The sequence below is a fragment of the Lissotriton vulgaris genome, chromosome 1_2, assembly GCF_964263255.1.
Source record: "Lissotriton vulgaris chromosome 1_2, aLisVul1.2, whole genome shotgun sequence".
Classification (NCBI taxonomy): domain Eukaryota; kingdom Metazoa; phylum Chordata; class Amphibia; order Caudata; family Salamandridae; genus Lissotriton; species Lissotriton vulgaris.
Genome location: NC_141686.1, coordinates 67073046 through 67085783, shown reverse-complemented (window position 1 = coordinate 67085783; position 12738 = coordinate 67073046). Strand labels below are relative to the sequence as shown.

The following is a 12738-nucleotide window of genomic DNA, read 5'->3' as shown; positions in this document are numbered from 1 at the left end:
CGTAGCTAACAAGTGGTAAGGTAATCTGTAATGTGTGACACCTTCACCTACTTTTCACATTACCTCAATAATTTGTGGGCCATACCCAGTAGATTTCACAAGCCTGATACCTTAAGTAAATTGTCAAGTGTCTCTTACACCTCTTCTTTGCATTTGTGTAGTTTCTTTTTAGGAGTCAGCTACATTTGTCAGAGCATCTCATACATTTGCAGATAATGTACCAGAGTCTGATCCTGAGCCCCACAATTAGCAAACACTCACATTTTGGTATTTTAGTATGAATGAGAACTTATTAAACACTATTCTTATAAAAATCAGGTAAAGAATTAACATTGCAAACATATCACCAATTAAAAATAGAAAAATTCGGGTCACTTACCTGCCAGCTGACAAGTGCCAGACGCCTGTGCCTGCCGCAACCTGTTCTGTACTGCCGCCAGTGCCCATGCTACTGCCGGACTACAATACCCGGCAGCACCCACGGCGCGCACGCCGCCACCGCGGGTCTAAGCGTCAGGAGGCGCTTATAAGGAAGAGCGGGCTCCCGCATCGCGGGAAGCGTGCGGGCGCCGACGGGCAAAGCCTGGGCCAAGGGCGGGCCTGTCTGCACCCGTCCGGGACCGTCAGAGGCCAGGCTGGGATACCCCTCTGACGTCATTATTATTCACCCAGTTCCTGTAGTGGTGAGTGGGGCTTTATACTCATCTCATGTCCGGGGAAACAAATATCATGGGCAAACGAAACCCAACTCCCCAACTCCTGCATTGCGTAATACAAAGTCTATTGATACCTTGCTGGAGAGGGCGATGAACATAGTCAGTACTGAGATTGAATTAACTGAGAGGCGCCTGTCCCTGGCTCATTCTGCCTTACAAAACGAGAGCACTGATGTAAGTGACCCCAAACTAATGATACATAGTGAAGTTGATTGCGGCCCATACCCATTAATTGGAGAAAATACACTGGGCTATGAGAGGGCTGAGGAAACTGGCCACATAGGGGCAACAGTGAACCCTGTACCCGGGAGCTGCCCATCTGACATTTTAGTGTTGGCAACTACAAACATATCCCCAAATCCAGAAGTCTGTGGAGCAAAAAGGAAAAGGAAGACAGCTAAACCGGTTTGCTCCAAACAGAAACAACCTCCACACTTAAACTACCAACTCACCACGCTAAACTTGTGGTTTCAGGGCCCAAAAGCCCCAGCGGACTCAATACCCAGCAGCGACCCAATTGACTTAGTTTCATCGAAAACTTTAAATAATTGTGCACATACTCAGACGGAGTCTATACAGACTCCTTTTTCTAACTTAGCACTTGGGGATACTGCTATTGACATTATCATAGATACATTGTATGACCAAGTTAAAATCCTTGTCGATAAAAATTTTGCAAATCTATGGAAACGCTTAAATCGTTTGGAATCCTTAACCACTAGGGCAAACTCACCCAGCAAGGAATCCAAACAGCCATCCCAACAGGGCAGTCTCCAGAAAAAATCAATTCAGACTGAGCAACAATCGTCCATAGCTTCTAAGCAGCCCCCTGCCTTTTGTGATACTAATAGTAAAACCAGAGATCTTATCCTCCAAAAACCAAGCCCTGACGCTATTAATTTACAAAATACAATTCCCACTGCTTCCTCACATCCTATTACTCAAACTGGTGTCCACCCCGTTTCCACAGCTTGCACCGGCGCTGTCGGCATTAATATCAGTGGGTATGCCGAGTCGAATAAGGATGTTTTAAGTCTACCCCCAGCGTCTTGTCCGTATATCCTGATTCTCGCAGGGGTGCCCCCATTAGAGAAGAACAAATCTGAGTCCTGTGATCAACTACGGAACGAAAGTGTAGAATGGTTGGCTAAACACAAAGGGTACAGGAGGTCTGACATAAATGATATTTTAATTGTACGAAGGGCTGGCTGGGTTGGATCTGCGGGAAAAACCATCCCGGGCGATTGTATCGTTATCAATTTTCGCCAACCAGCCATTGTTAGATCAATACTGGCTGCAAGGGAGATTAATTGCACCTTACCCACAAACATCTGGGCATTACCTCTTGGCTTCTTTTATAGCCCATCACCTGAGCAGCAACCACTATTCAGCCCCTCATACCTGTTTGTAAATATGTTCTCTGCTCTTTCCAATCTCGATATCCTTGATTGACCCTCATCTAAATCCAGATCGCTTGAACTAGCCCCTCCGACACCTATGGAGATTACTCCAGTGATTAACGATCCTGAGGCTGAAATTATCCACGACCGTTCTGAGCCACATGACTCATTATTACATGTGTTGAGCTGGAATGTGGCCGGATTGGCCTCTAAATTAAATATCGATGAATGGGTCAATATGGTAAATAAACACGACATTCTTATGCTCCAGGAGACTTGGGCAACCAAAGAGTTATTTTTATACACAAAAACCTGGTCCTACTGTACTACAGGCAATTATATTCACACTACCTCATGTTGGCTCGCTGGTGCGGCTATTCTTAACCTCACATCCAATCAAGGAGTCTGCAACAGGGTGTGCCTGTGTTTAAAATGTCCTCATAAAATCTCTGCGTGTCATTCACTATATGTCTACAATCCCTCTATTCAAGCTATGCTTGTGCAGCCCCGTGTGTGGATGCTGAAAGGGAAAGGTCCAGTTAAATCAAAACAAGGTCAGGAAAAAATGTGTGGTGGATGGGGAGGTACCTCACGGGAGCAACCACCAGGGAACTACTGACAGGTTCTCGTCAGTATGTTCCACTTCTCATCATTGGCTCCTTCCCATCATAAATAAACAAAATGAAAAGTAGGAAAAAAAGGAAATTCAGTTAGCTCAACAGTGTATTTCCCTACCATAACCATGTGCCTATACCCCCATAGACATCAACACCGCTACTCAGTGTGATCCTGCTTTAAAAATGGAGTTAGAAATCCCTAGCTTTTTGAACACCTTTATTCTGCGCTGAGTTTCTACTCCCACTAAAACTAACACTCTACCGTTGTGCTTCGTTTTATATTATATGAAGCCAACATGTTTCATTGCCTGTGTGAATATCATCGGCAATTTCATCAGGGCTGGGGGTGTTTTCTCCACACACCGCCGGTCACCGCCGGCGACGAAATCTGTAGACATATATGACATCACCAGAGAAACACAGCAACACACAACATATAAAAAACAAAGAGTGACACGCATTAGTTAGATGCCCACATCATCTAGATGTATATATTCCAACTGTCCCAGGGACATGTCCAAACTCATTACCTTTGTCTATTATGTGGCACAGGTACCTGGGGTTGCAAGTTTCCCCTATTTTTAGTGTGTGGTACTAGTCCACCTGTCAAGGTGTCTTGGGTCGCTACTCGTCGACCTGTAAGCATTAAAGTGCTCAATGAATGTCTCTGTAATACCTCATTCTCGCCCCTTTGTTCCATAAGGTGGTTTGTGGTTGATTATACAGACGAATGTGCCCATTGTTAGTACTGCATGTAACACTAATGGCACTTCATTGCCGGTCCCACATTATACCCTTCTGCTCCTTCGTGTGTTATCAGAGTGGGAGCGATGTTGGAGAGTCCCTATTAAATGCCTTCCGCTACGCCTGTTTTTCCCGTGTCTTAGGGATCCAGTTCCCCCTCCTTACCGTCTTATTCTGAAGACGCTTCCTCTCCTCGGGGCTCCCGTTCCCGCTGGCTCGCGCTTCGATCTCGCCGAGAAGTTTACAGTGTCTGCGTGTGACATACTGTTGCGTGTTTATCTAGGTTCCTGATCGATACTGTGACCTTATGCCCCTATTCGGCTATAAATCCATTTATTCCCTATATTGGCATAACCGTTCAAGTGCGATTTTCTGAAAAGTCATCTCTGGCCTCACACGAACAGAGCCACATTCCAGCATAGTTCTCTCTGCCACTTCCTTTGCGACCAATTAGTGCAATGACAGAGCAGTAGTCACTATCTGATATTCCTAGATAACACTCCGAGTTCTTCAACAAGATAAAAACTTAGCAAACCTGGAAATCCCCGCTTGCTATGTTTTGATTAGTAATGGAACTCTAATGAGCAACTGATAACTATCACTTCCTAGTGACATCTTTAATTGACGTCTTATGTCCAGCAAACTTGCGTCAAACCCGGCACCTGTCAGGTATAAATATTACCAACGTTGCCTTAAGCAATGTGAGCTGTGAGCTGCAAGCTACTGTTGCTGATGCTGGCTGCCTGCAAGACCCCGTGTTGGTAAATCTAGCACTCTGTCGCTGCAGCCTGCTATCCTGTGGTGGTGAAGCTGCTGATACCATTATCGCCGCTAAAGCGCGAACTATGGTGCAGTACGCTTAAGGAGCTGAACAGCCGTCTTCTGCGAAGACATCCAGCCGATTCCAGCTGCCCGCGGACGCTGTCCCCCCTCCTTCCTCGACGCGCTGAAGAGAAGCCGCTGCCTTTCTCGTGCAGAGAAATCCAATCCCGGCGCTTCCGGTTTACCCTCGCGGGTGACTGGGATATCGAGAGAGACCCCTGAAGGAGATACCAATCCTCCATCATTCTATTCAGAGGTATGGTGTTGACTAAACCCTTAGACGAGAATTCTTGAAACAAACCTTGGCAAAACCAACTTAACTTAAAGCTACTTACTTACTCCCCTTTTCACGTGTTAGGCTTAGGTCAGGCACACTGGGGTAGGCTTAGTTAGAAGCACCAGTTGAGTATGTTAGCCTAATGTATATTTGACTGTATATATGTTTTATTACTTTTAAACCATTGTATGGCTAAGAAACCATATCAATGCTTTTACAGTTCTATTTCGCAATACTTATCTTACTGTACGTACTTTTTATAATAACAATTATTGCAATTGTGGCAATACATTTCTCTTGTACGAGAAGAAAGACTGTTCAATAAATGTTAACCCTTTATTGACAAACGCCCGTCTCTCTATTCTCTACATCTCGTGAAAGTAAACTGCACTAGACTGACTGAGTGAAATACATGTCTATTGTTTCACACGACCCTAGAGATCGACTCTTGATCTGAGGAGCAAAGTTGTCATGTTGCACGGTTGTTGGAAAACTGAATCCCTTCTTGTCTGTGCCAAGGAAGCTGATCACTTCCTATGCAGAGAAGAAAGTTTCCAGTGACCTCTGAGCTAGTTGGTAACACAACCCAATTAAGTTTAGCATAGTCAGTGGAGGCCTGGAATATCTGCAGTTCCACGTCGATACTACTGTTTTTGTTATTCCAATGCGCAGGGCCTAGTGGGAAACTAGGAACTACACTACATGGCGCCCTAACGTTTGGTAAGGCGATAAACTAACGCAAGACTTTTAGAGTAACTCAGTCGTGCACATTTCACACCCCTTTCTCCCGTAAATACTCCAATAGACGTCTGGAGTGGGTGAAAGGTTAAAATCCGCCCGACCTTAGTAGGAAGAGATTCCTATGTAAAGCTCTGGTTTATTCAACGTTGAAGGATACAGTGTTCCAAAATATTGTGCACCTAATCTTTGTCTCCTTGGAGACCTACTCTGCAAACCTTGCATTTTTACAATGCCAGAAAATAACGGAACCTCTGGGGCCGCAGCAGATGCGACTCAGCAAGGTCCCGAATACACAGACCCGGATGCTATAATCATCCCGGCACATTTAAGAAAATCTATAACTTTAAAACTTATAGAAAACGGACTAACACCTCAAGGTGGTACAGTAATTTTCGTGATAGAGGCTCACGAGTATCGGCAGACAGAGGTATTCTATTCATGGATAAACTTTCCAGCGGTAAACGCTAGAACAAAAGAGTTTCACTATTACAAAATAGAGAAACCTCCGGAAGAGTACGCTCCTTTCGAGGAGATTGAAATTCCACTTAAATTTCAAGAGCACCTGCTCTGGTTTAATGGCGCCCTAAAACACAATGATCACATTACCAGGCTCGGTCCACTAGGTAGACCAGGAGCCACGTGGCCGGTTCTAGCCAGCTACACACCACATCCTGACATTGTAAAAATGTCTAGAGAAGAGCTGTTAGTACAGCTAAACACATTAATAAAAATACATAGGCAATTAGTCCAATATGTAATGCGGACTGCATTAGTCCAGCCAGCTGTTAATACACCACAGCTGACCCCTCATCAGGGGAATACAAATAAAATTACACCACAGAACATACAGTCATGTCTTGGTAAAACACCCGTAAAACGGGAACAAATTCCTTTCTGGTTAGCACAGAAAATCACTCAAATAGAGGCAGTATTTCCTGATACTACCCCTATAGAGAAACACAGAATCTTGACCATCTGCCTTCCTATGGGAATCGCACCACACGTGGAGGACTGTGACACTTGGGGTACAGTCTTTGCTTCCATTTACACAAAAACACACGGTGTTCCGTCTATGGCGGTAATACCAGAAGTGCTAAAACAGATTCAAAATGAATTCGGTCCAGAGCCCGCTTTAAATCTAGGTATGAAATTACTGAAAGACTTCAAGCAGGTCTCGGCTATATTATTAGCCAACATAAAAGGAGAAGCAGCATCTGTGGCGATCCGCCAGAAGTTGAAGGAAACAGATATAAAAGATCCTGTTGAGCTAGCAAAAATCATAGAAAAGTGCTATGAAGAATTAGGTAGAGACAGCTTGGGTGGGAAACCGGTAAAGCCCCAACTGCTCGAAAATCCTGAAAAATTATTTATTAAAAATAATTTAAACACTCCTAAAAAGAGCTGGGATGGAAATAAACAATCCACTCCCAAGGAAAAAGTTTTCCAGTCCAGAGGAAGGTCTCCTCGACGGAGGGAAAGAACTCCGACTCGAGAACGCCAGTCTCCCCAACGGGAGCCCTCTGAGAAAAGATATAACCTTAGAAATAGGGATAATATAAAAAAACCTGATAGATATCAAAGTATTGATACACGTCCCTCTCGATCTCTTCCACAGAATTCGGAAAGAAGAGGACGGTCAGACCCAGGAGAGCATACCAAGTCCAAAGACAAGGAACCTGCTCAAAATAAGAAATCTCAATTTCCTAAAAAGAAGGTAGCCAGTATTAGAGTAATCAACCATGCCGAGAATACTGAGGACACAGTTGAAAAACGGGGAGTGGGCATTGACAATGTTGGACAGTGCAGCAGAAATCAGTATAGCGCGCAAGATCTTGATGAGTCATCTGGAGACAGTGGACACGAATGAATACATTCAAGTTGAAACTGCCGACACCAGACTTAGCGAGCCCCATAAAATATACAAAATAACATTGCGTATAGAGGGTGATAAGACTAGGAAAATTAAGGGTCTATTTTGGGATAAGCTCTCAAAAGGCTATGATATTCTGTTAGCTGAAAAAGATTGGCCCCCAGAGTTTGTCGGGGAGTGCCCTCGTGGCGAAGAAGTGATTATGCCTGCCTTCTCGAATCACATTCCGATTCACAAAAAATATACTTATGCAAGGAAATGGGCAGTAGCCCAGGCACCTGCATTATATAAAAATCATGTAGGATGGGATGAGGACTCAACTCCTCACAAAATCCAACTAAAAAGTGAACCAACTGCCCAACGGCAGTATCCCATAAAGCAAGAAGCTAAAAAACAAGTCAGGGAGATTTTAGATCAACTTGAATACCAGGGGGTGATTGAAACATGCACCTCTCAAATGAACAATCTTTGTTTCCTGTCTCCAAGCCAGACAATTCATATCGTCTAGTTTTGGACTACCGACATCTTAATACATGTTGCAAAACCTTTGCAGTACAAAACTCGCATAGTGCAGCCCTAATGAATAATATAGTTAGGAAAAAATATAAAACGACATTAGACATTTCTAATGGTTTCTTTTGTCAAAACATTGCACCAGAAAGCAGATATTTGACCGCTTTCTCCGCATTTGGGTCACAGAAAAAATTCTGTCGACTCCCACAGGGGTTCAAGAACAGCCCAGGACTATTCTCAGCTAGGGTAACAGAGTTACTACAAATCTATGATGATGAAGCATTATCTTATGTAGATGATATTTATCTCACAGACGACGACTTGGATACTCACTTGAAAAGAGTGAACACCATCATACTTGGGTTCGCAGCAGAGGGTTACAAATTCAACTTTAAAAAGTCCCGAATTGCCCATCTGACAGTACTATTTTTAGGGTACGAATTATCAAGTGAAGGGAAAAGCCTAGCGGACAACTTCTTAGAGAAGTGCGCTGTACTCCAAGCTCCAAAAACGCTGAAGAATTTACAATCCATACTAGGTTTTCTGAATTTCGGAAGAACTTACATCCTAAATTACGCAGAGAGGGTTAAACCTCTCTACGAACTAATTAAACCTGATTTTAAACAAATCAATTGGACTCAAAAACACACAGAAATTTTGAGATCACTGCAAACAGACATGTTAGCAAAAACAAAATTAGATACACGTGACAACACGATCGATCTTGTAATCCGAGTCATCCCAGGAAGATGCGGATTCACGTACCTGACCTCTAATGAGGGAGAAAAGGTACCTATTTCAATTAAATCTCACTTGTACACACAAGCTGAAAAAGCATTCAGTCACACAGAAAGAACTGTGAACGCAGTGCAAATCGCATTAGCAAATGAAAGAGAACTAGCACACGGCAAAAGGATTAATATCCTTACAGCGGAATCCGCCTTCGAAGCGCTATTCAGCCCAGTAAACCTGCCTACAGTGTCACTGGATCCGAAGTGGATACAGTGCGTAGATTCTCTAGGAGCGGAAGACGTGAAATACTATTTCGCCCCGCAATTTGAAGAACTGAATGATTTAGAATATGAAGAAGAATATCCTCTGCCAATCGAAATTCTGCCTCTCCCACAATATGCCTGTATAATCTATACAGATAGCTTTGTACAGCATTTTAATGTAGAGAGCAAATCCTACAATGCAGCGTGTGCGATTATTAAAGGTCGTTGGCTGTGCGGTAAATTCAGACCGAAAGTAACAAAAACTGAATCTGTAAGAAACTGTTCGGTTCAGAGAACTGAAATCAGATCTTTAAAGATGGCGCTCGAAAATGCAGAACGTGAATTCCCGACACTTATAGTGTGCGATTCTCATTTTTGCGTCAACTCTTACAACAATAAACTGCAGAGTTGGATCGAAAACGACTACAAAGATGACACAGGTGCCACAATAAAGCATAAATTGCTCTGGAACGAGGTAGCTCTTTTACACAAAGAACTACAAAAGACTCACGTGATTCACGCACAGAGTCTTCAACGTGATGGCATTCACGTTGCAGGGAATTCATTGGCTAATACAGCCACAGCGGAAGCAACTAAACCGGCTTCCGTAGCCACAAAAAAGCGTACAGATAAATACATAGACGGGGAAACCATGCTGGCAGTAAAAACGACAGTAAAAGGCGACTGTGCAGCATTACCCGTAAACTATCCACTCAATTATGCATACGTAATCGATGCAAACTCCGTTCCTTTTGCTCGAATCCCTGGAGTGGGGGACAGAGTAATTCCAAACAGGAGCAGGAGGGGCTTCCTCTTACTGGAAGCACACATGGGGTTGGGTCTGAAACACCAAACAATCAAAGCCTCTCTGAAATAATTGCAATCAGAGTACTGGTGGCCAGGAATGAGTATAGATATTCAATGTTTTGCTCAAAATTGTGAAGACTGCAACAGAGATCGCAGTAATGAACAGGCCAGTGTAGTTTCAGGATCCCTGATAGACAGCATAAGGCGATCTATCTGCGCAATCAAAGAAGAGAAGCGCGTCCCAGTGTACACCATTAAGACGAAAAGCACTTAAAAAATGAGGCCACCAGCGCTCGGCTGACGCTAGAACGGTTATAAAAGATTTGCGAGTCCATATCGGCATATACGCAATTACCACGTTCCATTCTGACCAGGGTCCTGCTTTTGGCTCTCGAGCTTATAAGGAGGCCATGGCTAGCATGGGAATTGGGTTGCGGTATTCTTGTCCGTCATACCCCGGAAGGGAAAAGTGTGGTAGAAAGAAAAAACCGGGGCATAAAGCAATCTATAATAGCAAAGGTATTAGGTTCAGGCGCTGGGTGGGTCAAACATTTAATAAGTGTCCAGACTAGTCTTAATAACATGCCAAGAAATTCTCTAAAAGGTTTCAGCCCATACGAACTATTGTTCGGAATTAAAATGCGAGTTCAGGACCTCGATAGTCAGATGTCAGTGGTACAAGAAGAAACAACGCACTTTGATGTAAAGGATCGTTTGGCTGTTTTACAGGAACTGAATGAAACAAGAAAATCATTAAGCAACATAAAGTTAAAGCAACAGCCAAGTACCACTGACGAGGCACCACCCGCAACAGCCCCAGCAAGGCCTGTCTGGATTCCAAAGATTGGGGATCTAGTCAGAGAAAAGATCGCGGTTAAGAAGGAATTTGGGCCTTCTTACAGAAAAGCAGTACCTGTCTTGGCAGTCACCGGAACAAGATCAGTTGTGCTACCGCCCCTTGCTGGTAAAAAGGAGAACAGAGTCGTGTCTATCGATCTGGTAAAACCACAAGCATGTGGCCTATAATCAACAGTAGGCCCAGTGGACTCCCAAGAAACAACAGAATACCCAAACTTGCAACAATCCAAGAGGTTCAAACTGAAAGACTAATCACATTCGATCAGCCTGCAGTGCACAATGAAGGACTATGCAATAATGCCATGGAACTCGTGCCTCTTGAAACACAGATTGAAACAGTTCGTCAAGAAACAGCACCAGTCTACAATGATGTGGCATCAGAAAGTGCTACCGAGAGACAGATTGAAAGAACAATCCCATCAATTGACAGAACTGCCTCTGGTTATTTCATCAACTTCGACAACTTCTCTGAAGATTTAAACGACCCCGAAGTGATGCCAGAAACAAAAAAGTATTCTAAAGAAAATTCAACAGGACTCCTTCAACAAATCAAAGAACTATATCTGGATTCACCGTTGATTGAGCATTGGATTATTTCAGGGGTATTCATACTCCTACTATGCCTAATTTTAGTTTTAATTTTAGGAAAGTTTATTACAATTGAATGGACACAGCAAGTCAGAACATCAACCTAGTCCTGAAACCACACAGATCATCCCACGTGAAGAAAAGAGAACTGTCAACAGTAAATGTCACAGCAATTCCAATACCTGGTGGGGTTGTATGGGAGAAAACAGACTATGAGATATATGGTCCGGTCGAAATCCTGAAGTATCCTCATCAACTAAAGGTTTCCTTAAGTGACTTTGTGACACCTAGTACATTCTCTGATGATTGGGACTTTAACAGTATTAATGACATGATGTCTGATTTAGTAATGTCAGCTAGATTCACAGATCATGATTATTTACAAGGTTCATCTAGTTATGAGCAGTTGTTCTGTTACACCCACTAAGGGGATCATTACTTGCATAAATCTGCACAGCCTAGATATGTTTTTATGTATAATCAATGGGAACATTGTGCAACACCACCTAAAAGCAGTTCTAAAGCATTCTTTGAGAAATTCAAATACTTCTCAGGGTTTAACACCAGTGATGCAGAAACATTTTATTACAAACTGTTAGATAAAACAGGAATGAAAACAATGCTGACAAATTCTAAATTGATATATTCAGAAGCATTTTATGACAAAATGATGACATTTGGTTTTGAATATTGGAAAAATAATATTGAAACGAAAACAATTTGGGGTACAAAAGATTGGCAGGTGCAAGGCATTGAAGCACTATTTAGAACCTGCATGATACCAGAACAAATGTTGTTTTTAAATGACACTATACACCAAACATCTTGTCTTGGCCTAGCTAAGATCAAAGACCTTAAAACACCGTCTATACCAAAGCCAATACCTGAGAATACAACCGCAGATATTGAGTTAGACGTGTCACAAATTTTACATTTCAACAGAACAAATCCTGATTGGAAAAAGTGGTTAATCTGGCCTACAGACACAAATAGCTGTCAAAATAGATTCCTGAATAAAACACAGGGTTTAAAAATGACCAGACTAGACTCGAGATATTCCCAGAGACAACATCCAGGGATAATAACAACATACAGTGTAGGGAAACTCTGCCTAGAATGGCTAACTTCGTCCACACTGGCTGAAATTAAGCAACACTTGTCTTTACTAAAAGATGGTGCTGATTTGCGCGATTTCATTCTTGGACCACGCAAACAGCGTCAAAAGCGTTTCATAGCGACCAGTATCTATGCTGCTTACAACGAGGCTTGGAAAGTAAAGCAAATTGAAACTGCTGAAAAAATACGAGAACTTGATCGTATTAATTTGGAGAAATCACTTTCTGTGGTAGACAATGGGTTAATGACTCTGTCTTCCAGAATATATTCGTTGGACAATATTGTATCCTCTGCCTTTGATGTGATAGACAGAGACTTGCTAATGTTACAACATGGCCAGTCTCAATTGCGTTCTATTATAGAATTAGGCTGGACGCTGCAAAATCTTCGTTCAGGCTATGTGCCTTGGCGTTTAATCAACACAACGTCATTATTTTCCAGTTTTAACCTTACTGATAAACAGATCAGTATGGCACAGAAAGGAGCAGACTATACAATCCTGAGCATCGTAAAACTCGAGAGATTACCATTGACAATGTCAGAGAGTCCTGTCATTGAATGGATAATACACGGAATTATCACAATTCCGATAACAACTTTCCGATTTAAAAAGTGCCTAGAGTACATACCTGCTGGCCAGTATGAACAATTGGGTAAAGGATATGTAAAATCCG

The 12738-nt window shown here is 42.8% G+C and overlaps 1 protein-coding gene across 1 annotated transcript in view; it reads left to right on the top strand.

Moving 5' to 3' along the window:
• ITFG2 (integrin alpha FG-GAP repeat containing 2) overlaps positions 1-12738 on the top strand; it is an 819025-nt gene that overhangs the window by 483929 nt on the left and 322358 nt on the right. The gene's annotated exons all lie outside the window — the stretch shown is intronic.